The sequence below is a fragment of the Furipterus horrens genome, unplaced genomic scaffold (genome assembly GCF_987537825.1).
Source record: "Furipterus horrens unplaced genomic scaffold, mFurHor1.1.pri manual_scaffold_3, whole genome shotgun sequence".
Lineage (NCBI taxonomy): Eukaryota > Metazoa > Chordata > Mammalia > Chiroptera > Furipteridae > Furipterus > Furipterus horrens.
In genome coordinates, this window is record NW_028327173.1 from 189,769,694 (window position 1) to 189,795,550 (window position 25,857).

The window sequence follows — 25,857 nt, forward strand, 5'->3', positions numbered from 1 at the left end:
CCTTCTGCCTAAACCTCGAAAAACACACACTTGCTCCTAAGGGGCATGACCCGCCTGTCCTCTCCCACTCCCTTTGCTGCCGGTACACCTGTGTGCATAGAGCTCACACCCCACCCAGGAGGAAAAGGGCTTATCTGCACCCTGTTATGACCAATTTGTCAAAGTAATGACAAAACAGTTGTATCTGCAAAATAAAGATAGTTCTGCCAGGGGACTGGAGTAGATGACCTCTTGAAATGCCTTGCAGTTTAAAATCCATGATTCTGTGATATAAAAAGTGAAAGCTGGTGTGGCTCAGTGAGTGGACTGAACACCGGCCTGTGAACCAAAGGGTAACTGGTTTGATTCCCAGTCAGGGCACATGCCTGGGTTGCCTGCTGGGTCCCCAGTTGGGGGCATGCAAGAGGCAAACACACATTGATGTTTCTCTCCCTCTCTTCCCATCTCTCTAAAAATAAATAAATAAAATATTTCTTTAAAAAACATGAATGGAAAGAACTGGGGGAACCACCTCCAAAAAGAAAAGCCCAGGCTCTCAGAGTTAGCATCTGCTGTGTCGATATTGTTCATGACAATTCTCAAAACACATGCCCCCCCTCAGCCCCACACTGCTTAACAACCCTGAGTGTCACTCTGCTTAACAACCCTGAGTGTGAGAGAGCTTTGTTCCTCTCATTTTATGGGTATGAGCACTGAGGTGCAGAGAGGCTAAGCGACTTGCTGAAGATCACAGGGCAAACCAATTGTTTGTCACCTCTCTGCTCTTATTCCCATTGCCCCCTAGAGAAAGGCAGAGAGCATCTAGCCCCAAGCAGGGGCTAGACTTCCAGTAGAGGCTCAGTGGAAAACCTTTTTGTTTTCTCCGCTTGTCTCATTTCTTCCTTCTCACTGACACCTCATCCAAGTGAATGAAGCCAAAGCAAAGCCACTTGGTCTCCAGTACCCACTGCTGCCAGGTTCCTCTGCAGGCCTGTGGCCATTGTGACCTTCTTCTAGAGCCTAGCCCCTAAAGCTGACCTCGGACCTAGCCCCTTGAGCGAGCCCCTGAGAGCCAGTGCAGACCAGCCCAGGGGTGTTCCCAACCAACCAGAAAACCCAGCTGGGGAGCACGTTCCTAGAAGAGCTTGCCACCATGCAGCCAGGGCCCAGCCTCCAGGGAACAAGTTGGGAGCAACTCCAAAGGGCACTCCCCAGCCTAGTCCCGCCAGGACTTCCTCCCTGTCCCATGCTGGGCTGCTGTGCCTGATGCAGGAAGCATCACAGAGAGTAGAGGTGGGTGGCAGGATGCATGAGAAACAGAAATCAGTGACCTGGAGGAGTTCTGCTCGTGTTGGAGTAGTTTAGCTCTTCACTCCAACTAAACGTCCAAATTCAGGCTGCCTCAGATAGGAAGAGAAGGAAGAAAAGAATTTATGGTTATATGCAAGGAAGGATGGCCCCCGCCTGGCGGGGAAGCCTACCTCTCAAAGGCCGGCACATGAGGATGTTTCAAGAAAACTGCAGCTCTTCTGGGAAAGTCCTGGAGGTCAGTTTTGCTGCAGATATGACAGTGCAGAATCACTGACACGTGAAATGAAAGTTTCGTTTTTAGAAGCTCCAGCCCTACCTACAGGCTTCTGGGACAACCAAGAAGGGTGCCCTTTGGGGAAGGAAAAAAAAAAGAGAGACAGGGACTTTATCCAAAGAGTGAGCTTTCCTCCACCACCAAGCCTCATAAACTACAGAAAAGAGAGGAGTACAGACAGAGTCCCAGTTCACAGGGAGTGTGTTTGCTGAGAAACACTCTGGGAAGCAAAGCACTGTAGACAGGATTCCAAACTTTGGGTCCCAGTGAGGGTAGAACGTGGCATTAGAGAGGCTTCCTGGGACTGCATCAGCTCTCTGGACTCTGCTCAGAGTGATCCATCCTGCCCTGAGTGGCCAGCACCAGTTTCCACTTCTGAGACAGCCTGAGACCACTAAGGAACTTCCAATAGTGAATTTTGTGGTGTGTGAATATATCCCAATAAAGAGGGGGATAAAAGCTTCCCAGGAAGCCAGCTTCTCACCAGCCACCCACCTCCATTAACTTTCTGCTGCTATCACTTGCTATGTAAAAGAGGGTTTTCCTTTTTCCCCAGCCCCGCGCCGGTCTTATTGTCCTTTTTCCATTGTCCCTTCTCTGTCAGGATCTTTCCATCGAGGCCAGCACACATGGTGTGTTTAAGTGAATAATCAACCTTTACCACAGTGTGGGGAATTGGGGGTACAAACACTTGAGGAAGTCACAAGCCCTCAATCCTGGGACTGACTCTGGGTTCCGCCTAACTAAAGCCATTGCGCTGTGTGATCTTAAGAAGTCGATACCTTCTCTGATCCCATAACAGATACACTGTAAAGTATTTGTTAACATGAACAATGAAAGAATGCCCACCTTCTAGGGACTTGGGAGAATCACAGGACAAAACTCTGCCTTGTGACTGCATTATTCTTTGCTCATATAAGAGGTTACAATTATTTTTCTTTCCAAATTCCCTTCTCCCAAAACCAGCTGCTTCTCCCTTTCAAGAACCTCATCCAGGCAAGATTTTTCTTTTCCCTCTGCCAAGAACCCGGGTCCACCCTATCGGCTTCAGGGTGACTCTCTGCTGGACTCTTGCCAGAGAGACGCTTTCCAGCATTGACTCGGTGTCCCCGCCTGGTGTCCCTCCAAGGCTTCTCTTAAAATTCCTGCTTTTTGTGTCCTTTCCACCAAGCTTTTCCACAGTGCTGCCTACTCAGTCTGAACAGGGACACTCCTCTGGTGGCTGTGCGTTCTCTTTACCTCTTTTTGCCTTGTCCTTTCTGAGAAAGGAGGAGCTCAAAACTTAATGGGTGCAACCATTAAGTCAAGCCATTGTGCGCTGACAAGTCCCTGCGCTGCTTTCACCCTCAAAAACCCAGAAGACCCTCCTCCCGGGTTCACATTTACTTCACCTATCCTAGGGCAGGGCCACGCCTGCCACACCAGCCCACAGCTGTCCACATCCCTTGCCCTCCCACCTACACCCCCAACACATCCTTCTCTTGTTGGCTCGGGCCAGGTTCTGAGTGCCTTTGTCAGGCCTGGCAGGGAGCTTCTGCAGACGTACCCAGTTGCTGCTGTCACTCTGGGAGAGACGTCTGGCTGGGCATAGGGAAAAGGACAAAACAGGTGTGGCTGCCAGGCAGGGCCATGAGGACAGAAATGCCCTTTCTTCACAGAGCCAGAGCTGCCAACTTCCCCAAGGCCTCATTTCAGTGCAGCCCAGTTCCACGCACCCACCCTCCCTGCAGACCCAGACCCAGACAGACTTCTTCACTGTCTGTTCTCCAGAGCTCCGCTTCCCTACCCTGTGGCAGTGGGCCAAGAGGAACGGGACCCTTGAGATCCAATGGACATACTTTAAAGCCTTCTTTTTAAATGAAAACAAATACTGATGCATCACAAACTAGAACCCAAAATTCATATTCATGGGAGTGTACAGGTTAAAAGCACAGGCTGAGACCTGAGTCCAAATCCTGGCTCACACTAGTTTGAAGACCTTGAGCAAAGTACTTAACCAGTTGGTTTTCTCATCTGCAAAATGGGGATGATAAGAGCTTAAAGCAGTATCTGGCACACCGTAAGTCTTTTGTAAGTGTTGGCTATCATTTTGTCTTATCTCTTAACTGCTCTCCTTGCTTCTCGTCTTGCACACTGACCATCCACACTCCCATCAAAGTGATCACATCTCTCTTCAATAGTTCCCATCATCTACTGAAAAAAGCTGACCGTAGCAGCCAGCAAGTTAGGCGTTTACACTTCCGGCATGATCCCGCTCTGCCCCACTTTCCAGCCTGAGGCCCACACAGCCAAACAACCTGAAGTTCCAAGATGCTTGCATTCTCATGCATGTTCCTCCTCCCCCCACCTTCACCCACAAGTTAAATCCATACCCTGGTCTCCCACTAGAATGGGTTGAATGGCAGCTCTTCCTGGAAGCCTTGCTTGATGCCTCCAAGCAAAGGAAGGACACTGGGGTGTATGCTGTGCCACCTCCCTACTAGGATCAGAGCCTCTGAAGGGCACAGCCCAGATGTTAGTTACCTTGTATCCCCAGTGTCTACACAGCGCCTGCACATGGTGGGTGCTCAGTAAATGCTTGTCGATAAATGCACAAATAAAATAATATATGTGAAAATTTGAGGTAAGCAATAAAATTTAATGGATTATTATTACTACTTGTATTACTATTCTACTTCTTCCATTCTGAGATGCACATTTCCCCCCATTTTAACATCTCTGAAGTCAGGATGCATCTTACAACTGGTAGCATGTTGTGGTTTAATTAGGAGCATTTTCTTTTTCATGAAATTGTACATAAAATAATGGTGCATCTTATAATCACTGGCTTCTTAGGTTCAATGGTGTATAGTATTTTTACTACTACTACTATTTCTACATTGAGGTTTGATCTCCTGGGTTCTAGGCCCTGCAGGTCACAGTCCACAGAGCTGAGAGCCCCATTACGTGAGCCCAGTGCTGTTGCACAGTCAAGTTCTCATAAAATAACCTGCAGTTTCCCAGGATCAGAAGGATGCCTGTGTCAAGACACTTCTGGAAACTCCTGTGAAAGCAGGCCAATGTGATATGGAACAAGCCCTGGACTGGCAGTCAAAAGATGAAAGTTCTAAGCCTGGTTCTAAATCTAATTTTCTGGGTGATCCCATGTGGGACCTATCAACACATTTATTGAGCATCTACTACATGCCCAACATCATGCCAGCCCAGTGGATCCACCCAGCATCCTGAGAGGAAGCCACTATCCCCATTTTATAGATAAGGAGGCTAAGGTTCAAAGAGGTTCAACACCTCTTCCAAGGTCAAACAGATGGAATTGACCTGCTAGACTCCCTCAGTCCTTCTCCCTGCGCTATGAGGATACCTCTCTGGACTTGTACTCTCCTAGTAAGGAAGTCAAGTGAGGAGGAGTCACAGATCAGAGACTCACAAGCCATTCTCTCCTCCACATGTGTTTTATTTGACCCATATAATGTGTTTTTGTTTTAACTGACTTAAATTTATTGTCAACATTTTTTTAAATCAGGAGATTTAAGCTAAAAGAAAATCAGAATTTCTGGTTTGTTATGAAAAACATCAGAACACTGGCCGCATTGAGCCCCTTCCTGGAGAGAGAGCTGAGCACCAGTGCCAGGGGAACAGCATTATGAAGGTACTAGCACTTCAACAGGAGCAGCACTACAATGGGACTCACACCACCCAATTTCCCCCAGATTCCACCCCTTCCTGGGCCACAGGGCACTGTTGTTGATCATTTCACTTGCGCTCTTTTCATACCCACAGCCAGCCTCTCTCATTGAGATGTCCCCTGGTCCCCACAGGCCTTTGAGTGGGTGTCCCTTAGGTCAGAGGAACTCTAGTGCCCTCTCCAGCCCTAACAGCCTGTGGCTTCTCTCAGAATCTCTCCAAGGAGGCAGGTCACTTTATGAACCTATTTCAGAACCACTCAGATAGGCCCCTGCCTCACATCTACCTCCTCTGCGGCCTCTGTCACAGATCCCCCGGTGTCCGTCCCTCACACTCCCTCCCGCCACCCTGACAGCCTCAGTCCCAGCCAGCCAGAGGGCTGAGGGCAGATGTGGAGATGAGTTAGTCCAGGTAAGGACCAGGGCCCACCCAGGGAGGGAGCAGTGAGGAAGGCAGGACTTGGTGTTTCCCAGAAGAAATGTGGTTCAAGGACATAGACGGAAGTGGGAAGGCACCTCAGTGACAGGAGAGAAGCATTTGTTTCCACAAGGAAACACAAAGAGTAAATCATCCGGAGGAAAAATGTACAGTCTCAGCAGCAATTTAAGAAATGCAAATCAGAACACCATTAAGAACCCATTGTGGCCACAGCCAATGTGAAAATAAGTAAATAAATTAAGCAAGAAAGCTGCTGTTGGCAGGGCCATCAGTAAACAGCTGCACGTACATCGCTGGGCTGCTGTCAACTACTCAGACCTTTCTAGAATGTGATTTGGCATTGTGTGACAAGAGGTAAACAACTTGACCAGGTAATTGTGGTCGGGGAACCAGATCCCGTGAAAATAATCTAAAATACCACCACCAAGGAATTTTCACAAAAGATGCTCAGAGCATCTGCTGAACTCCATTCAGATTATGGCATGGCATAATAACAGAATGAAATATAAAAGCGACGGACACATGGGAACACACCAATGAAACCATTTGATGAAATGTTCAGTGACAAAACCAGCACAAAGATACAATAGATGTAAACTTAGAAACTATGTTAAAACTTCCACAGACATAGAGGCAGCAATCAGAAGAGAATTCTGAACAATGTAGATTGCTAAGGTGTAACATTTGCCCTGTTAAATTGGAAAAGATGGTTTCAATAACAATAATGATGATGACATTGATGATGGAAGGGCTGCTGAATAGGATTTCCTCGTCATAAATATACCCTAGCCCAGGTCCCAGGGAACAAGGGGGCCCAGGCTCCTGACTTGATGAGGAAGGAAGAAGGAAAGTAAATTGGGAGAGGCGGGGTTATGACTATGGGCAGGAGGCGGGCCCCAGAGCTTCCCTTATCAATAGAGCTCTGAAAGGTAGGTACCTCTCGCCAAAGAAACAAAGTTACACACATAAACCCACACCATTTAACTGTCAGCGTCCTGGGTGCTAACTCTTACTGCTGTATTTGCGCTCTCAATTTTACTAATACCTCATTTCAGCAACTTCGGAGGTGACAGCAGTGTTCTTTGTGGGCTTGCCTAGGAGCCCAACCACCATTAATAGCATCGTTTCTATGGAAATGTGTTTCAAGCTTCGAGAAACTGAGCTGCTGACAACCCTGGGGCAAGCACGTGGTCTCTAAATTAGGGAACTGAGAAGAACAGTTCTGCCTGGGTCCTGGGCTCAGGAAGACAGCGTGTTAACTTAGATTCACCAGCAGTGACCTCATTGAAGGAGGCCCGAGATCACTGCAGAGGGCGGGGACGGGATGAGAGTGGCTAGGAGTGAACACGAGATTCCGGGGAAGCACACAGCTATCCCCACTCCAACACATACACCAGCCCACGTGTTGTGGAAAACATGAAACTGGCCTGTGTACCCCTCGTGAGTATCCAGGCGAGCCCTGAACCCACGCGCTTTCCAATTTCTCTCTGATCCTGGCAAACCTCCAGCCACAAGGCCCTATTTCAGTCTGATCTCGGAACAACGACAACAAATTTCCAAACCTTTGACAGTTCTGGAATTTGGCCTTAGCAGAGATATGCTTGAGATAACCAGGGCACCAGCAGGGCCTGGCCCTCTCTCCACATGTGCTCTGCTTTGCAGGCTACAGCCTGCCTGCTCCAGGCCTGCCCAGAGCACTCCAGTTCTTGGGACTCCAAACAGCATTGAGGAGCATCTCCTGCCCTGCTCAGTGCTGGTCACAGGGAGGGATGATCGTGGTATCTCCAAACAGACCCCACCAAGAAGAAAAGGCTACACACACACAGAGGCAAACCCAAGTGGAAGTGGTGAGTGGAAAGGCTGCTCACTGGGCGTCCCAAGGCTCTGAGATACCAGATGCGAGAAAGTGTTCAGAAGAGGGTCAGCTGCTCAGCCACAGCAGAGCTCATAGCAAGATGGGGGGTCAGAGGGCGCTGCCTGCTAAGCCAGAGGTAGACTGGATGAATGTGGGGGGCTTAAGGAGGCTAGCACTAAAGGGCAACATTAAGTTTCAATGCCATAATAAATATGTGCAACACTGGAAAAGGCCCAGATAGTAATTCACGAGGGCTCCACCTGGGTTAGACAGGGCTGCAGGAGGTCAGTTTGCAAGGCACATCCTTCCTGCTCCATATTGAACAGCAGAAAAGAGAATCCCTGGCCTTCCCCTGTGGCTGGGGCCTGCCGGGCCAGGCAGCCTCAAAGTGAGTGGGCTCCTCAGAGCCAAGCCTCAGGGTACACACTGCCCTGGTTCCCTGGAAACTCAGGTGAGAACAATCATTTGGCGCTCTGAAGCCACTCGGGAGTCGCCTGCAAGGGCAGAGTCCACGCGGTAGCCCGGCAGTTACCCAGTTAGCTGGCCTGTGAAGTCAGATCTCCGGTTACTAAAAGACCCAAGTTAGCCAGTCTGAATTCTCCAGCCCCGCAGTGCAGATGGCTAAGACACAGCAGTTTTGTCTTCGTGGTAACAGATGAGAGGCTTGGTGTTCCTCCCCTGGCCTCCTTCCTACCCAGATCCAGTCTTTGATATTTTAAGGTCTCTCTCTTTTTTTTTAGGTTTATATACTATATATATTACTAAAGCAATTTCAAACACACAAATACTCCATTCATAACCGCTTCACCTAAATCCGGTATTTACCTTATACCAATTTATACCATGGCCAATGCAATCAGTCTCTATACACTCATCAAATGTATGTACAATTTTGCCCACTAAAACAGAAGCCACTTTTCCACCAAAATTCTTCAACATTTTCCCATGAAGTCATATCATCTTTATATTAATTTAACAGTGGCACAATATTCACTGAGTCTTGATATCATGAATTATATGCCACTTGGAACATTTAGGCTATTTACAGTTTTTTGCTATTTTAAACAATGTTGCTATAAAATCTTTATATGTATAGTTCTTTTCCCCTTTAGAATTATTTCCTTGCAATAAAGTTCCATGAATAATACTAAGAGATAAAAGGATATTAACATTTTTATAGCTTCAAGTTCTACATTTTAAAAGATATATATGGTTTTGGCTAAATTACCTGGATTTTCTATTTTCCAAAGTAGTTTTCCTGACTACACCTCCCAATCCTACCTGTCAAGATCTACTCTTAAAACCCACTTTCCCTGTCTCCCCAGCGGGCTGGGCATCTGGAGCGCACACCTTATGAATGAATAGACATTGGAGGTAGCTCAGCTGACCTGCTGTGCAGAGATGAGGAAGACAGACAGATGTGAGTAGGAATGCAGAGGGCTGGGATGGGGAGGAGGGGGAAGCAGGCCCTGCGGAGGCAGAAACAAAGGTAAATCCTACATTCTGTCCCTCCGAACACAAGCCCACACCTCCCTGGATGTCAAACCCTCCCAGGCTTCTTTCATGTGCCAAGAACAAAGACACACTTCACATTTCTGAAGATTTTAGAAATACCACGTGCTTCTAGTGTCTGGAAACATACTTTGCAAATGACATAAGCTATGCACTTACCATCGTGTCAAGCTGGCCCATGCACGTGTGGGCTCAGCCCTAAGGGCGGCTCCACTTTAAGAAAGAAGGCCCTCCTCAGAAGCCTGGTGGGAAAGATGCTGCTCCACAGCACCCTCTCAGTGGCATGCACACCCCAGATCACTATGCCAGAGGTCCTACAAGGCATCACAAACACACCACCTGCCAGGCTCCTCCATTCACAGGCTTGGGGAATTTTCAAGCAGAAAAGGACCACATTCAGTCTAAGCTTCTCATTTTATAGACAAACTGAGACCCCCCTCACCCCCACCCTTGCATTCTGTGACCACTATCAGGAGGACCTGTTCCTCCTCTTCCCCCTCCAAAAGAAGAGCCACAGCTTGTCCTGACTGTCACCAGACCAATAGGGCTTTCATTTTAAAAGTCTTTATTTTGTTTTTCTTGAAATGGCTTTGTAGGAGCATGCCACTTCAAGATTTTATTTATTTATATTTTTTTAGAAGGGAGGGAGAAAGAGAGGGAGAGAAACATCATTGTGAGAGATATCCACCAGTTGCCTCTCGCATGCCCCCAACTGGGGACCTGGCCCACAACCCAGGCATATGCATTGACCAGAATCGAACTGGTGACCTTTCAGTTCACAGGCCGGTGCTCAATCCACTGAGCCACACCAGCCAAGGCAGGGCTTTCATTTTCAGTCTCTCCTTCATGGTCTTCTGACTCATTTTCCCTAGGTCCTTCTCTGTGCAAAGCCAGCAGACAGCACCAGGCATGAAAACTAAGGGATCCACTAAGGACAGCTGATACTTATTCTTATTTAAGGGTTGGGGTCCATGGGGAGGGAAGCTTCTGCCACCTTTAAACCAACTCCTATCACAGATGCCTCCTCAGAGTCCTCAGGGTGAGGGGGACCCAGGTACCAGGTTTTGTGTCCCCAAACCCCCTTTCCACCCTCACCAGCATCTTCTTGGCAGTGGCTCCACCAGAAAGTGCTAAGGGAGGCCATCATAGAGACGATCAACTCACCAACCATACGCGTCCACCTGACCCAAGCCAGGTCCTGGTCCTGCCCACTGCTCTCTCACGTCCCCTCAGGCTGCCCATGGAACACTTACTATGTGCCTGGCCCAGGTATAGGCCAGAGAGGAGCCAGGCACACCTGCAGCCGATGCCAGCATCCTACAATGGGGAAGTTCAACCACAAGGATGCTAAGGTGGTGGCTCAGGAAGGCAGCAGGAAGCAGGTGACTTCTGGCCAGTGCTGTGGGTGCCTGCCAGGAGGAAAAGGGCAGGGACAGCATTCCAGGCAGAGCGAACCTACACAAGGCACAGAGGAGCAAAGAAAGCTCATTGAGGAGCAGAGAGGACACAAATGGGTGCTAGGGAAGGGCGAGTGGCAGGAGAAACGGTGGAAGGTGGGCTGGGGCTCCCACAAGGGCCTTTCTGGGGTTTCTCCTGCAGAGCTTGGGCAGTTCACAAAGGTTTTAAGAGGAGTGACATGATCAAAGCTGCGTTTTAGCAACAGAACTCAGATCTTTCAAGATTTCCTTTCTGCTAAAATGCTGCTTTTAATGCGATTTCATTTCATCCAGACAAAAATGGGCAAGTCAGTGTAAACTGTGTCAGAGCAACACTGGCAGGGAACCCCACTACTGCATCCCTCCGAGGGGCCAACTTGACCCCATATTGATGAACAAGCCTCAGCCTCAGGGATCACCTCCAGTCCGGCTGCAAGAGCCTGGCCCATGACACACCCAGCTCTGCAGTGGCAGCAGCTTCCCGCTTCCAGACACGAGGGGAAGACTCTTGGATCACTAGTGGTTTACACAGCCACGATCCAGTAAGTTCAAAACCACACTTTTTTTCTTTTTAAAGCCAATTAATTCCTTTGTCTAAGATTATTGGAACTGAATTACCAAGATTTCAGTCATGATGAGGAGCTGAGGGCAAGAAGTGAGCGGGCGCTCACCTAGCTGACACCCTCATATGAATAAGGAATCTGGGCTGGGGTGTGACAAAGCTCATTCCTTTAGTCTCTCTCTCAGGCAGGATATTGGGTAGAACATCTCTACTAGAACTGGAAAGGTGCCCAGTACTGAAGCCTCAGCCAGCTTGCGCACCAGCGATCTCAATCATTTTGCAAACCAAGCCTGAAGCCAAAACTCCGACCTCCCATCTGAAGAGCAAGGTAGCACCTCCCAAATACCTCATGGCCTTGCCAGTCTTGCCCAACCTCATAGGAGAAACAGAATTCAAACTGTAACTCCCTGTTAGGCAGAGAGAGCCAAGCCTGGCCTGCTGTCCTTACAAGGCAGCGCTGAAGTTTTCCAAGTGAAATCAAATGTGCAGGGAGGATCCGGATGCTGGGATGACCTCTCTTTCCCACTGGAATCACTCAGAAGTCCAACTGTTAATGAAATGCTCTGCTCTCCAGAGCATGCAAGAACCCTGAAGTTTAGCTGGAAACTAAAGGATTAAGAAACATGTTCAAAAAGATTAAGATCAGGATATGAATATTTTCAGTGTCCCATCTCCTCCTCCCCTGTCCAGCACTGCCCAATTGCCCCAATCTGAGTACAAGAATGGGGTCCAGCTTCTATGGTGGACACTGTCCATCTGACATGTGCACCTGTCCTTATGTTTCAGGCCCCTGGCACTGAGTCCTGGTGGATGGGAAGCAGAGTTCCACTTGCCACTGGGGAAGCTGCAGCCTCCAGAGCCTCACTCTTCAGGACCTCCAACAGTGAGGACATGGGCATGTGACCTTAACTGACCACCAAGTACAGGGAGAGCTCAGAACTTATTCTGGAGGCGCTGGCAGCACCCAGGTCAGCTGGCAACAGCGATGCCAGGCCAGTGGCATCATTACCTTGGCTTTGGTTCCAGCTACCTAACTTCCCATCATCAATTTTGAAGCCTTGTTCTCCAGCCTTCCAGAACATTCCTTGAGCCACCAGATATCCTTCCAATACATTCCTTTTCTTCTTACTTTGGCCAGAGTCAGCTTCTGCTACTTGCAGACCTAAGACCTGGACTGCCCCAACATGTCCTTCAACCTCCACACTGGCTCCTTGGGCACCTGAGGCAACGCATATGCTCACATCTCTCTATCGTTTTCTCTGTGAAAAGAGTCTAATTTAAATACACCCATAATAGTCATAAATATGGACAAATGCCATAAATGCTGCATATATCAACCTACCCTGTCACTGGTTCTGACCAGATGCCCCATCTGGGGCATTAATATCAGAAATTAAAGGTATTACTGCTCCCTTGGACTTGTCACTATTTCTCCACCAGCTCATGAAAAAGTGGACTTGGAATCAGGAAATCTGGGTTCTAGAACTTGCACATGTCACTGCAACCCTGGGACAGGGGATACCTGCACCGTCTATTTCACAGGGAGTTTAAATCAATCGAGAAGTCCCCATAGCAAAGCCTACATAGCAAAGCCCCAATAACTTCCTAATACCTAAGTCAATCATTCTTGTCACTCCTCTTTCTTGACATTTCTCAATGATCAATAGTAGATCAATTTCAACTCTATTTAATAAATACTTGTGGAGAAATTTCTGTGTGACATGTGTTCTACTAGGTGCACAAAATCACGGTTTCTGTTTTCATAAAATGGAAAACTCCCTCTTCCTTCAGCTTCTACGACACCATGCTCTCCTGGTTTTCCTTCCCACCTCCCAGTGGGTCAGTTCCTTCTTAGTCTCTGTTGTGTGCATGCGCACACGCACACACACGTACACGCACACACTGTCGATCCTCAGTGCCTCCCACTCCCCATTCAGAGATAAGTTCCGAACCTCTTAGCTGACACAAATGGCTGGCCCGGGACCTGGCCCCTGCCTGCCCCTCTCAGCACCCCCTCCCATCAAGGCTCCATCATATCTCTGCTTGCACTCCCCAAGGCTGACAGGGTTGAGTCACACCTTCTCTCCTGGGCTTCGGATGCCCTAACTCCCTTTGCCACCTGGTGGACGCCTACTCATTTCTCAGGATTCTGCTCAAACATCATCAGCTCTTCCAGAGAGCCTCTCATTCATTAATTCCACAACACTCACTAAGCACAGGTACCATGCAAGGCATGGGGCCACGCTAGGCCTTTCCTAATATTCCTCAGTCCTCTAGCCTGGCAGAAGTGACCAGTCCCTCCTCTGAGCCCAGGAGAGCCCTGAACATGTTCACAGTGACATCCATGGCACTAACTGCTCTTGGCTTTTGGGCATATGTGCCACCCTCACAGACCATAAGAACCTTGAAGGAGGAGGCTGAATCTTCTTTTTCTTTGTATCCTCAGTACTTAGCACAGAGCTAAGCACACAGTAGGGTTTCAATAAATGCATGTAGCATGAGTGAGTGAAAGAATGGAGGACGTGAGAAAAAGGACCCCCTACCATGAGAAAGAAAGCCATGGCTGGTTTTGTTTTTCTCCATAACTGGGGAGGTCAGATCCTAAACGCCAGCTGGATAGCTCAGAGCAGCCTGCTTGGAGAGGGCAGAGGAAATCCTGAGCCTTTTAGCACCTCTCATACAAGTGGAAGGTGGCTGGTTGTTGGCTCCTAAGTTGTCCCAGAGCACATGCTGTTGGGAGGCCACAAAAGAAGTGGACCCAGATTCATACAGAAGATTCCTTGCTGGCCTCTTACAAGAGACTGCAACAAGGAGACTGGGGAGGGAAGACTAGAAAGGGGAGACAAGGAGAGCAGACATAGAGGGCTAGGGCCTTAGAACGGAGAAAAACATCTGCTACACATGGGCACCGCCCTTTCTCAACCTGTATCAGCGTCAGGTCACCCTAAGTCTAAGTCCTTCATCTGCAATCCTGGGTGATACAACTACAGTTGAAAACCCACTCCATGAATCTCCTGCTCACCTGTTTGAGAGCTGTTCTTGCTTAACCTCATCCGGTTATTTCCTAACTTATAAACCTGCCATCTATTCAGAGGTGAGCATCGGCTAAGAGCCCTGGGCCTGCTGCCTGCTGCCTGCTGCCTAAAGGGTATCAGATGCCTACAAGCATCTCAGCATGCTGAATGAGACTGTAGTATTTAAACACACACATGTTTAATACTCCATAGCTCCCAAATTCAAGTCAACCACCTCATCTGGTGCTCAACCTTAGAAACCTGCAAATTCTCCCAGAACGAGAAGAACAGGCTAAGATGAATTTAAGTACCAAGAGCCAGTATGTCTGACACTTACGTGATGCCTTCCTAATGGACTTTCAAGGTTAATCTTGATTATATTCTTTTCACCTTACATGCTGACTTTAGAACGTGACCCCCAAAATATGCAGTCCCACCAAATTCCATTCTCCTAGGTGACAGATCCAATCCGAGTCCATTTTTCCCTTTGGGTACAACCTATCGCAGAAGCTGGACTGTCAGTCTCCTGGCGGGGAAGGAGCAGATAGGACCCCACTTTGCACCTCTCGTTGTGCCACACATAATGTTGAGAGGACTGCGACTGCTCCATAAATGCCCAGTGAGGATAGTTGGCCCTGCATTAGCTGGCCGTTCAAGGGATGCCGGGTCTGTGCTCCTGAGCCTTCTCCTGGGTCCCTCCTGAGACAACTGGTATCTCAGGAACTGGGAGGGTTGGTTCCTCCGCTTTCTCAGTGTTGCTCAATCCGTGTTCTAAGCTTAGAAAACATCAAGTAATCTAATTGGCCAACTGAGGCTAGTTAGGAGGTTTTAGGGGCTTCATAGGTTGACAGCAATTAAGATTGACTAAGATTGCAATGAGAATATAATGGTAAGAAGGTTATTTAAGAAAAGCACCCCACTTTCTTCTTAAAGACCTCTCCTGTATCCATTTCTTTTTTCTTTTTTCTTTTTTAAATTTCTTATTTTTTTAATCTTCCTTAAGGAAACTAAAGAGATGGAACCCTTGGTTCACAAACAGACATGCGGAAACTGCTGATTATGATGGCTATTATGATCCATGGAGGCTGGCAACAGGAAAGGGAATGTGAAGTTTGTGCTCTGACTCTTCCATTCAACAGCTGTATGACCCTAGTCAAGTCACTTACCCTCTCTGAGCCTTAGTTAAAAATGAGAGAGTTACCACAGGTGCCTTTCCCAGCTTTAAATTCTTAACCTCAGGATTCTCTGAGATGCTGTTACTGCAGTTACTCTAAAATAGGGGCTGGATGAAAACAGTCCCAGAGGTTCTATTCAGTTCTAAAAGTAGATTATCTACTGAAACAGCAGATTCTACAAAATACTGTTTATTAAATGCAGCTTATGCATAACTTTTCAGAAATAGTTTCTATGTAAATCCCAGTTTCACCTATATATGTTCATCAAGAATTTTCAATTAACAGTAAATTCAACATTATTTTTAAAAATTATTTATTTATTTATTTTTATTTATTTTTAGAGAGAGGGGAAAGGAGAAAGAGAGGGAGAGAAACATCACTGTGTGGTTGCTTCTCACTCACGCCCCCAACTGGGGACCTGACGTGCAACCTAGTCATGTGCCCTGACTGGGAATTGAACCAACGACACTTGGCTCGCAGGCCGACGCTCAATCCACTGAGCCATAGTAGCCAGGGCCTTGAATTCAACATTATTGACTGCAACGTTGGGTATAGAAACAAAAGACTGGAAAAAACCCAAATGCCCTTCAGTAGGAGACTAGTTAAATGAATTATGGCGTCTTCATGAGTGGAGAACAATTTAGCCATTGGAAAAAATGAGGCAGCTCCATGTACTTTAAAACAATCTCCAAGATACATTAAGTGAAAAACACACAAATCAGGACCCTGTGTATAATATGCCAGCATTTGCTTATTTTTCATCTTTTATTCTACCTGCAGAGGCAACATCTGGAAGCATAGCTTTAAAATGACAAATTGCAGTTGCCTAAGACAGGGATACTGAAGGATTGAATATATGGGACCATAAAAAGACGGGAAATTTATTTTTTCCAAGTTTTATGTTATTAAATTTATCACTATTTTCTTATGTCTTCTGCTTTGCATCTTTCTTAAGATGGTCTTACTTCCTTCAAGGTTAAAACAGATATTTTTCTAATTCTACTGCATTTATATATGTGTACATATGTATAGTAATCTCATGTCTATGTTGAACTTATTTTTGAGACTTACTTTACACTGTATAACTTATCTTTTTTGAATTTTGAACTATATTTATATATTAACTTTTTGAATAGAAAACTGGGAAGAAAAGAAACTACCATATTTTATCTCCATTTATTTTTTAAAGATTTAATTAAGTTTTAGAGAGGGGAAAGGAGGGAGAGAGAAAGGGAGAGAAACACCTACATGTCAGAGAAACATCAGTCGCCCGTCGCACGTCCCCAGCTGGGGACCTGGCCTGCAACCCAGGCGTGTGCCCTGATTGGGAATCAAACTGGTGACCTTTAGATCTGCAGGATAACACTCAACCCACTGAGCTACACCAGTCAGCCAGATTTTATTTTTAAATAAAACAAAAATTTTAAAGAATCTGGCTTCTAGGGTACATTTAATGGCATGTAAAGTGTACCTCAATGAAAAAGAATAAATTTCGTTTATATGGCAAGGTTGAGATTAACAGCATGAAAATTGGGTGGAGACAACAGAATCTTCTTAGTCAAGCCCAATGTTTGGGTTTAAGAGGATCTCCCCAAGACTCAGTTTTATAGTTTGGCCTAGTTTTATAGGTTTGAGTAAAACAAACCTGCAGCCAACCAGGAAGTATCTCTTTGTCTTCCTCACAAGTCTTGCCTGAGAGTTGGCCCTGTCTGTTTCCTTCTATCAGTCTGGTTCCCTTGAGAGGCCAGGCCAACCCAGACAACAAACGCTCTTCTCTGAAAGCCAGTGCTCAGACATAGGACATCATGGAGCAGGTCAACCAGGCCAAAATCATGACAAGGAGGAACCAATGCAGAAGCTGGACAGACCACTGTCTAGCACCCACCCAGAGGGAAGAAGCACTGGAAATGGAGTAGAACAAAAGGTGCAAAGCCAGGAGGCAGCAAAGAGAGTCTAATAGGCAGAAGGAGGCAGGGCTAGGTAAATGTTCAGAATAAAGACTGGGAACCACAGTCCTTGGTGCTTGGCTTGGCTGTGTGTGCCTATGCACAAGCAGACAATATTGCCATTTGTATCATTATCATCATCATTTACTGGGATTCGCTATGAGTGGAGGAGCACCAAGCTCTGGGACACAAAGACAAATAAAACAGGGCCTTCCAGTTTAGTTGAAAAGTGATCATACTAATCCATGCAAAGGCACATTGAAGAAGCTGAATAAGGGGTATGATTGGAGCCATGGCCCAAAGAAGCAGCTGAAAACCCCTGGGTGAAATTTCAAGCTTTTCCTTAGATTGGAGCCATAATAGATGTTACTGGAATCCCTGGGGGAAGCCCACTGGGTGTGACAGAGGAATTCTTGAGAAGGGGAACATGAACAGAAGGACTGAGAGGGGAGCAAGACTAAGTGGAAGAGGCCAAAGAGGAGACATTCCAGGATTCCAGGGAGGCGTGGGAGGTAGGAATGCTGCCACCAGCAGTTTGGACAAACATACAGAGTGGGTCACTGGGTCAGAGCAGAGGTTCAGGCAGGAGAGCAGCGAAGGCCAGACCCCTGTGTAGAAGGCCCTGACTGCCAGCCTAGAAGTTTGATCCTTACCACGCAGACAGTGGGGAGCCATGGAAGGTTGCTGAGCAGGAGGGTGACTCTTGCAAACAGGCATTTTTAAGTGAGATTACAGAGGAGCCCTTTATCCCAGGCTTATTCAAAGCCCTGTGTGTATTTCAAGTGGCACTTGAGACAGAAAGTCGTAAAGCACTGCCCTGTGTCATGTAGACGAGGAAAAACAAGCTTTAAGGGTCTCACAAAGAGATGCTTCAGTAAGAACCAGAAATGAAGGGAGGCCCATTTTGAAGAAGGAAACAAGTTTACAGGACAGATCTGCCAGGAGTCTGGAAAACAGCAGCACTTTCTTCAGAATCTGGAATGCCCTCTCCTGGTTAGGGGTATTCTGCCTCCTTTTTTAGAGGTTAGTCATGATGTTAAAACACCAGATTGTGGTGTAGGGAGTGAGGCAGCTGGGAGGAGGCAGATGAACAGAAGTATAAATGTTGGGCCTGGGGATCATAAAAGACCACCACTCTAAGACCACCCTCTTGCAAAGGACTTCTCCATCTGCCTCTCTCAGGTGCACTATGGGGATTTTGCCAGTAGCTGAGTTCCCTAATTACCTCCAACAGTTTTTCCTCTTAAAGTAATGAAATGATTTTTAAAATCTGTCCTTTTGATTCGGGGCTTTTTCAATATTGTTCCTAATTGTGCATAGCAAGGCAGCAGATAGGGCTGCTCAGGGGCCATGAACTGGGCAGCAACTTCAGGCCATAAATCAGCATTTACGTAAGGTGGGAGAGGAAGTCAGGATTACGTTTCAGGTCTAAACCACTGCACGCAAGTTCTGTGAATGCAGAGGCAGAACTGAGCAAGCCAGGGGCAGGGCCTGAGTTATGCACAAAACCCGGCCAGGTTGAACTGAAGATATGGGCAGGTGACTACTCCACGTGGCTCCACAAATCCAGGGAGTCTGCTTCCTTCTTTCTCTGGCCTTTGCAAGGGGTCCCTCTCCTTCGCTATCCTGCCCCAACTCCTGGAGGGCCTTAGGGCACTTTTAGTCTTTGCAGATTCCACATGAACACAAAGAAATGCAAACTCAAAGCACTTTTTCCTTTGGGGTCAGAAAAAGCTGCTCCCACTCCCTGTCCCTCAAAACTAATGCTGGGGCCCTGGCCTGGTGGCTCAGTGGTTGAAGCATTGTCTGATCGATGTTTCTCACATCTATGTTTCTCTCTCTCTCTCTCTCTCTTCTTCTTCTTCTTCTTCTTCTTCTTCTCTCTAAAATCTATAAGCATATTCTCAGTCCTGGCTGGTGTGGCCTAGCAGATTGAGTGCCAGCCTGCAAACCAAAAGGTCATGGGTTCAATTCCCATTCAGGACACATGCCTGTGTTGCAGGCCAGGTCCCCTGTACGGGGTGCATGAGAGGCAACCACACAATGATGTTGCTCTTCTCTTTCTCTCTCCTTTCCCATTTCTCTAAAAATAAATAAGTAAAATCTTAAAAAATAAAAATAAAAAAAGCATATCCTCAAGTGAGCATGGAAAAAAGGACTAATGCTGAGCCCTAGAAGCCCACTGCTAAAGCTGCCCTGGTCAGGTGAGGCAGCTAACCACGACATTGATAGTCACATTCAGTAAAAACCCAAACGTACCCAGAACAGGGGGTTGTGCAACTCCTGTGGTGGTGTTTTCTCTCTAAACCTCACTTCCCTGTGGACCTGTGTCTGTACATCCCAGAATTTCCAGGAATGTTCTAATTTCACATTTTTCCTTAAGTCTCTGGAAGCATATAGGTGCCTGCCAGGGATTGGGCCTAATGTTTTGGTTTGACAAAAGGTCACTGTGCTCATGACACACAGCTGGCACGAGGCTGCGAGAAAAGCATTTATTTTCCTTCTGGGTGAAACTCAGCTACTTGGTTGGGGAGAAAGCCAGGCAGAAGGGAGCTCCAGAGTGCCAGGGCCATTGGTACCTGCCCCTCTGAGCAGAGAGACTGCTCAAGCACTGCAGTAGGTAATGCCACCCAGCCACGCAGTACCCACAGCAGGGCTGGGTGCTGCCCTGTGAGAGTCTTCCACCTAGGGCAGGAGGAGATGGGGTTGCGATTTGGGGTGTGAATGCCTCTGCATGAACTTATATGCGCTTTTTGACTGTTTTAAATCTATTACAGTTAGCCACCTCTGAGGCCCTCGAGGAGGACCTGCTGTCTTCTTTCCAGGCTGGCAGGCTTGGCTGCTTGCCTGCGGCCCGGAGCTGAGTGATTGTGAGGACCCCCACCCTGGCCTGTGCAGTAGGCCTTCCTCAGGAAGTGGGTCTGGGAGCTTCTCTGGAGAAGACTATATTGAGTCACCCATTTGACTCCCCACCCCCACCCCAGACCTCGTTACAAACACAGTCTCCAAGCCCCAGCGCTTTTCCCTTTGCACAGGGCACAATAAAGGAATTAGGATCCACCTAAGTTTTTGCAGCTGACACTTCAAGGCTCAAACTCTAGCTCACCAGCCAGCTTAGTCACACAGGTCTGACGTGTGCTCTTTGTAACCAGGCCCCGATCAAGCCACCATGCAATTCTGCTAATTCAAACTGCTTTTCCCGTTTAGGGAGGTTGATAGCCATCTCTCATCTCCTTTTCCTGCTGACGTCATCCCACATTTTCTACAGACACAAATAAGGGTACAGATCCTGGCATAGTTTTCAGGCTGCCTAAGGTGGTGGGAGTGGAAGGATCCTGCTGTCCTGGGTCCACTTCACTTCTGGAGCGGTTGGCAAGTTGCCCGAAATTAAGGGGCGAGCAAGGAAATATATCACCCAGCTAAGGTTAAAAGCCAAAAAGAACTTGACAACTGCAACTCAGGCCCAGATCTGTCCTGGATATTTGCAATGCAAATCTGCGTTTTGTTCCCTGCCACTGAGGTCTTGCACAATAGCCTGTGTATAAACATGCACGCCAACAATGCCTGACTGTGCAATCGCGCTGTAATTACAGGCCGGCAGGAAGCTGCTGCTAGGAACTGCACCATTCAACCTCTAGCCATCCCGTGTGGAGTCTCCACCGCACGGACGTACATTCCTGCACACACCAACGCGGCCCCGCCGCTGCTGCTACAGTTGCAGCCTCCCAGCCAGGGGGCCCGGGCGCCACCCGCACCGGGTTCCTTTGCAGAGATGTCATAAACGCAGCTGTTCTTTAAAAAGACCCTGCGCCAAGAGGCTACCGAGAGCGGCCGGAACCGCCACCAGAGTACCCCAGCACATTCCTGCAGCTCCAGCAGTTTCAGAAAACAGAAAAGAGCGATATGCCACAGAGTCCATTGGAAGCGAGTTTCGGAGCTTTATATAGAAACCACTCACATATGTACGTGGGTGTACTGACAGTTTTTACGGCTAAATTGCAGTGTTAGGCCTTAGTGATTCCTGTCAGGTTCGGGACGTGGGGTGGAGGAAAAAGGGTGGGGTTTGGCTGAAGGGGGCTGGGGACAATTCTGGCTTTGCTTTTTGGAAATGCGGAGGGTTGTTTTCCCAAACTTCTAAGTTGCTCTGCTCCGTCCTGGAGGATAGGGCAAAGAAAAGTGGGGGCAAAGTTTCTTTAACTTCCTACCTGCGACCTCAAGCGAGGGCTGCGAAGAGGAACAGCATGCTTCCCCGAGAAGCCCCGGGCAGGGGCTGGGGGCCTGCGGTGCCCCGCCTGTGGGGCGGAGGGACGCAGGGAGGAGGACTGGCCCCGGACGCAGGCCACTGTAAGCCCCTTCCCTGCACCCCTCCTCTCCGGAACAGCAGCGCCCACAGGGGAGCCCCGACGCCAGCCCCCGAGCTCCCTCCCTGCAGCGTCTGCCGCACCCCGGCGCCCTGTGCGGCGGGCCCAACCCGGCCCCACCACATCCCCGCCCGCGCAGCCAAGCCCCGGCCCGCATGGTTTCCGAGCTCCACGGCGGCGACCCGGCGGCGGAGGGGGCGCCGATCCTGCGGCTCACCTGCGCGCTGGATCCCGGGACACCGCTCGGAGGGACGCTGGGCGCTGAAGAGCGCGGCCCGCAGACTCAAACTTTGTTGCTCTCGGGACAGCGCAGTCGTCACTTCCTCGCGGAGCAGGCGGCGCGGCCCGGGCTGTGACCCAGCAGCTCGCGCGGTGGCGCGCGGGGCCCTGCAACCGCCCGCCCGCCCGCGCGCTCAGGACTTAGGGCGCTGTCTTCCCGGCTCTGCGTCCTCGCTGCGGGGAGAGGCGGGCGGCCATCCGCCAATCCTGCACCCTCTTGGGAAGGCTCGCTCCAGCCGGGCTGTTTCCGCGCTGAAAAAGTGCAGTCGAGCCTGTTCTCCGGCTGCGTCTGGAAGGTGGTGCTAGGGTTCAGGGACCCCAGAGAGCTGGGGTTCCAGGAGAAACACACCCAACCCACAAACAAAGCGGTTGAGGAGGAAGAAGGGAAAGTTTTTCAGTTTGATGTTAAGTTAGAAGCTCGTGTCAGAAAGCAAAGTGTTGTGTTTTTGCCAAATAATGCCTAAGCAGGGCCTTAAAAAAACACGGGTATCCTCCCCACGTTTCCTCAAAAGGTCTACACGCTTGTCCGTCATTTCCACTGGTGTTAAGTATGCAGGACGTTTACCATTTACGACACTTCAGGGGGCTATTCAGAGACCAAGTTAGGGCTGCAAAATAGTTTCTGTTCTAATCCTCCCCTGCGATTTCCACTTCTTCCTTTACACTCAACACAGAAGATCTCTTTGGGGCCTGATGCATTCCGTGTTTCATCACTGGCCAAAAGCGGCTTAGAGGGTAGGGTGGAGGCCTGAGTAAAGGAGCTTCAGGCAAGAGTCATTCTGAAAGTTATCGTTCCCCAAAATAAATTTGCTCACCCCTATTAAAAACTACAACAACAATAAGCCACCTTTTTGGTTTCTGATAAATAACAAGAAAGTAGTTCAACAGCAGTCTTGAAGGAAGAATTCCTGATCCCGTAAAGCTGGAGAGAAAACAGGGTTAGCCTTTGCTGTGGCTTTAAAAAAAAAAAAGCAGACATTTGAAACTGCAGTGGAGGGCATTCATAACAGAAACATTAGCTTCATTGTAGCTTGTTGTGGAAAACAAGAACCTTTTTAAAGGTGGTTCAAAAGCATCAGTTAGGGCTCCACAATTTTCCTTTTTCCCTCCCAGATACTGCTTCTACTAGTACATTGGCCAAATCACAGAACCTCCCGTTCCAGTGCTTCATCGTTTTACCAAAGCCCAGGAACCCATAGAGCTGAGTGAAGTCTTTGTCCAGAAAAGTGGAGGTGAAAGTGATGGGAAGTGACTGGGAAATGTTCTGCCAGCCTGCCTTAATACCTAATGGGAAGCCACAAAGGCAGACTCACCCACAGACTGGGAGTACAAGGATCAGAGCTCTCCTAGCAACATGAAGATCCCTCTCCCAGCCTTTTCCAGCTTCCAGAAGCCACCCACATTTCTTGGCTTGTGTCCCCTTTTCTCCATCTTCAACGCCTTACATCTCTCCAATCATTCTTCCACAGACACATCTCTCTCTGATGGATTCCTCTTCTGCCTCCCTCTTCTACTTTTAAGGATCCTCGTGATTACATTGGTTCACACTGGAAATCCAGGATAGTCTCTTTATTTTCAGATCAGCTAATTAGCAACCTGAAAGCCATCTCAACCTTAATTCCCCATTCGTCATGTAACCTAATATATTTACTGGTTCTGGGGATTAAGACATGGACATTTTGGGGAAGACTGTTCTTCTGCTTACCTCAGGCCCCTCCTGAATTACGTCTGGACAATCGGAGGTAAGTAAATGTAAAGATTTGCTCAGTGACTAGCCTCTCAAGCTGGTCGGTGTGGAGGGGTCGCTGAGACTCCAGAATGAAATCCAGCTCCACCAACACCTTGATTTTAGCCTGTAAAATAGAAATGTGTTGTTTTAAGCTACCAATTTTGTGGTAATTTGTTACAGTCGCCACAGAAAACTAAGGCAGTGGCATTTTCCAAACATCATGTATTAGATACATGTATTATCTTGAGTATCATAAGCCCCCGTTTTCAGATTACAGCTGAGCAGGAAGTCTGGCTGGGTGGGCCAGGCAAAGCCCCAGGATGCCAGCTCACTGGGAGGTTCCCAGAATGATGGGCTGCTAGAAATTCTAAGACGGTACCTTAACCGTTCACTCTGCATATAGTCTCCTGGTTTAGGAATGAACTCCAACCAATTCACAAATCATTTCTTGATGCTTATTCCCAGATCTGATAATGGTTGATACTAGCAGGCCACTATGTAGAGACCAAGTGTAGAAAAGGTTAACAAAAGTAACACAGAGTCAACTGTCCGAAGCTGCTGTGGCAATTCTGTGCTTTTTGGTGAGCAGTGTTCCCCAGCAAGGCTATCTAACCATCCCGAGTTTGTAAATGAATCTTTCCACAGTAAATAGAAGTGCACAAACCCAATAGTCAAGGCAATCTGCACAGCATTCCTGGGATCCAGGCTGGTGAGCAATGTTGGAGTTCAATCACCCTGCACAGGCTGCTTTTTCCTGGTTGAGATGGGTGAACATTTACTGGTGTGCACAGCTCAAGGACTGAGCTCACTGCACAGTGGGGAGGAAGTCTTTTCACAATCGGTAATAAATAAATATTGGTCCTGGGACATCAGTTGTAGCATTAATGTGGGAGGTGTCACTGAGTTCACAGGCCAAGAGACTGCTAGACATTCATGAAATGACTTTAGGTCTCATGACCTCTTCTGGGAAGAAGGCAGTCCTCCTTTTCTGGGTGTGGCACTCTCTGGGATAACAACAAGGGGCCATACCATACGCTGTGGCAGTACACAGAGTCCATGAGCAGCTATAGCTCTTTGGGGACCTTCGTGAACTAAAATTCTTCACAGTAGCTCCAAGAAACAGTGTATAAAAGCTGTAGTTTGTGCATTACTTGGACAGGAAAAAGGACCCTTTGGACTCCCTTATTTATCCCCTTCTACTTCCTAATTTCAAATTGAGTTCTCCAGAAGGTAATGAGATGAGAGGACCACTTTGGATAGGAGCTCTGAATTATATTTATATTATATTTATACTTAGAGCAGCCTACCACACCAGCTGGATGATCTGTGGCCTCCCATCCCTTTCCAAATTACTCTTTCAGGCTATTCTTACTTGAATGGCCTTTGCCCTGTAGTATTGAGCTTTGCCTGGTTTCTTGACTTAATTTTTGCCCTTTGCCCCAAGTTAGAGGGTGTGGTCACTGACTAAGTCCAATCCATTGATTAACTCCCATCAGATGTGGTTGCCAAGAGCCTGAGGACCTTCTTTATGAATGCCACAGAATCCCTCTGTGAGCCATATACCAGATCCTGGTGTCGTTCTGGCAACATATATGATCTCCTGTCCTGAGCTGCGCTGGACTTCCTTTAGCCTGGAAGTTCATCCTCCTCCAGGCCGAAGAAAAAAACTAACAGCCTTGACACCAGACCTGACAGCTAGAGGCCTGCATTCTGGGCCTTTGTTATAGATACAAACTAGCTGCCTTAGAGATGGAGCCTATTTAACAAGTAAAGCCTAACTTTGTGGCCCATCTAGCCCTGGTTTCAAATGAGAGACTAGACCAAGTCAGGGATCTTGTTGATTGGTGACTGGCAAACCTTGCCACGTTTATTACAGGTAGTGATGGACATGATGTATGAGACGGGTGTATATCCCAGACATGACAGCAGTGTGGCCTGCATGGGTTCTCCATGCATGCACTATCTTCAGGAAGCAGGTAATGTTTGGAAGGCTATATTCTTCTCCTTTCTGTGGAATTAAGGAGCTTCTAGAGTTTTCTAGCAGCTATGCAAAGAAATAATTTAAATTGTCTAAACCATGTCAAGGCAGTGAACTGGGGCTACATGCAGCAAAAAGATGAAACATATAAAAATCCACAAACAAGCCTCCACATGCTATTTTCATAACTGAACCCAATAAGAAACAATATACAAAGGACAGGATTAGTCAACCTGTGCTTCTGCTTCCTGATCCCTTGCCTTTTGGTGTAGCTAGAGGACTGTGAGCTCATTTGCCATATATGTATTTAACAGTTGTTGAGAG

The 25,857-nt window shown here is 47.9% G+C and overlaps 1 protein-coding gene and 1 long non-coding RNA gene across 4 annotated transcripts in view; one reads left to right on the plus strand and one right to left on the minus strand.

Moving 5' to 3' along the window:
• Positions 1-21,894, minus strand: part of MIDEAS (mitotic deacetylase associated SANT domain protein) — a 63,852-nt gene extending 41,958 nt beyond the window's left edge. For 2 of the 3 annotated variants that reach the window (XM_090271122.1, XM_090271121.1), the window contains exon 1: positions 21,765-21,892. The gene's annotated coding sequence lies outside the window, so the exon portion shown is untranslated. Of the gene's footprint in view, positions 1-21,764 lie in introns of all 3 variants that reach the window. The other variant, XM_090271123.1, reaches the window with a different exon arrangement.
• Positions 7,326-12,749, plus strand: LOC150017026 (uncharacterized). Its single transcript, XR_016510087.1, has 4 exons — positions 7,326-7,533; positions 10,784-11,031; positions 11,237-11,379; positions 11,838-12,749. It is a non-coding gene; the product is annotated as an uncharacterized LOC150017026 (long non-coding RNA).
• Positions 21,895-25,857: the final 3,963 nt, after the last annotated feature.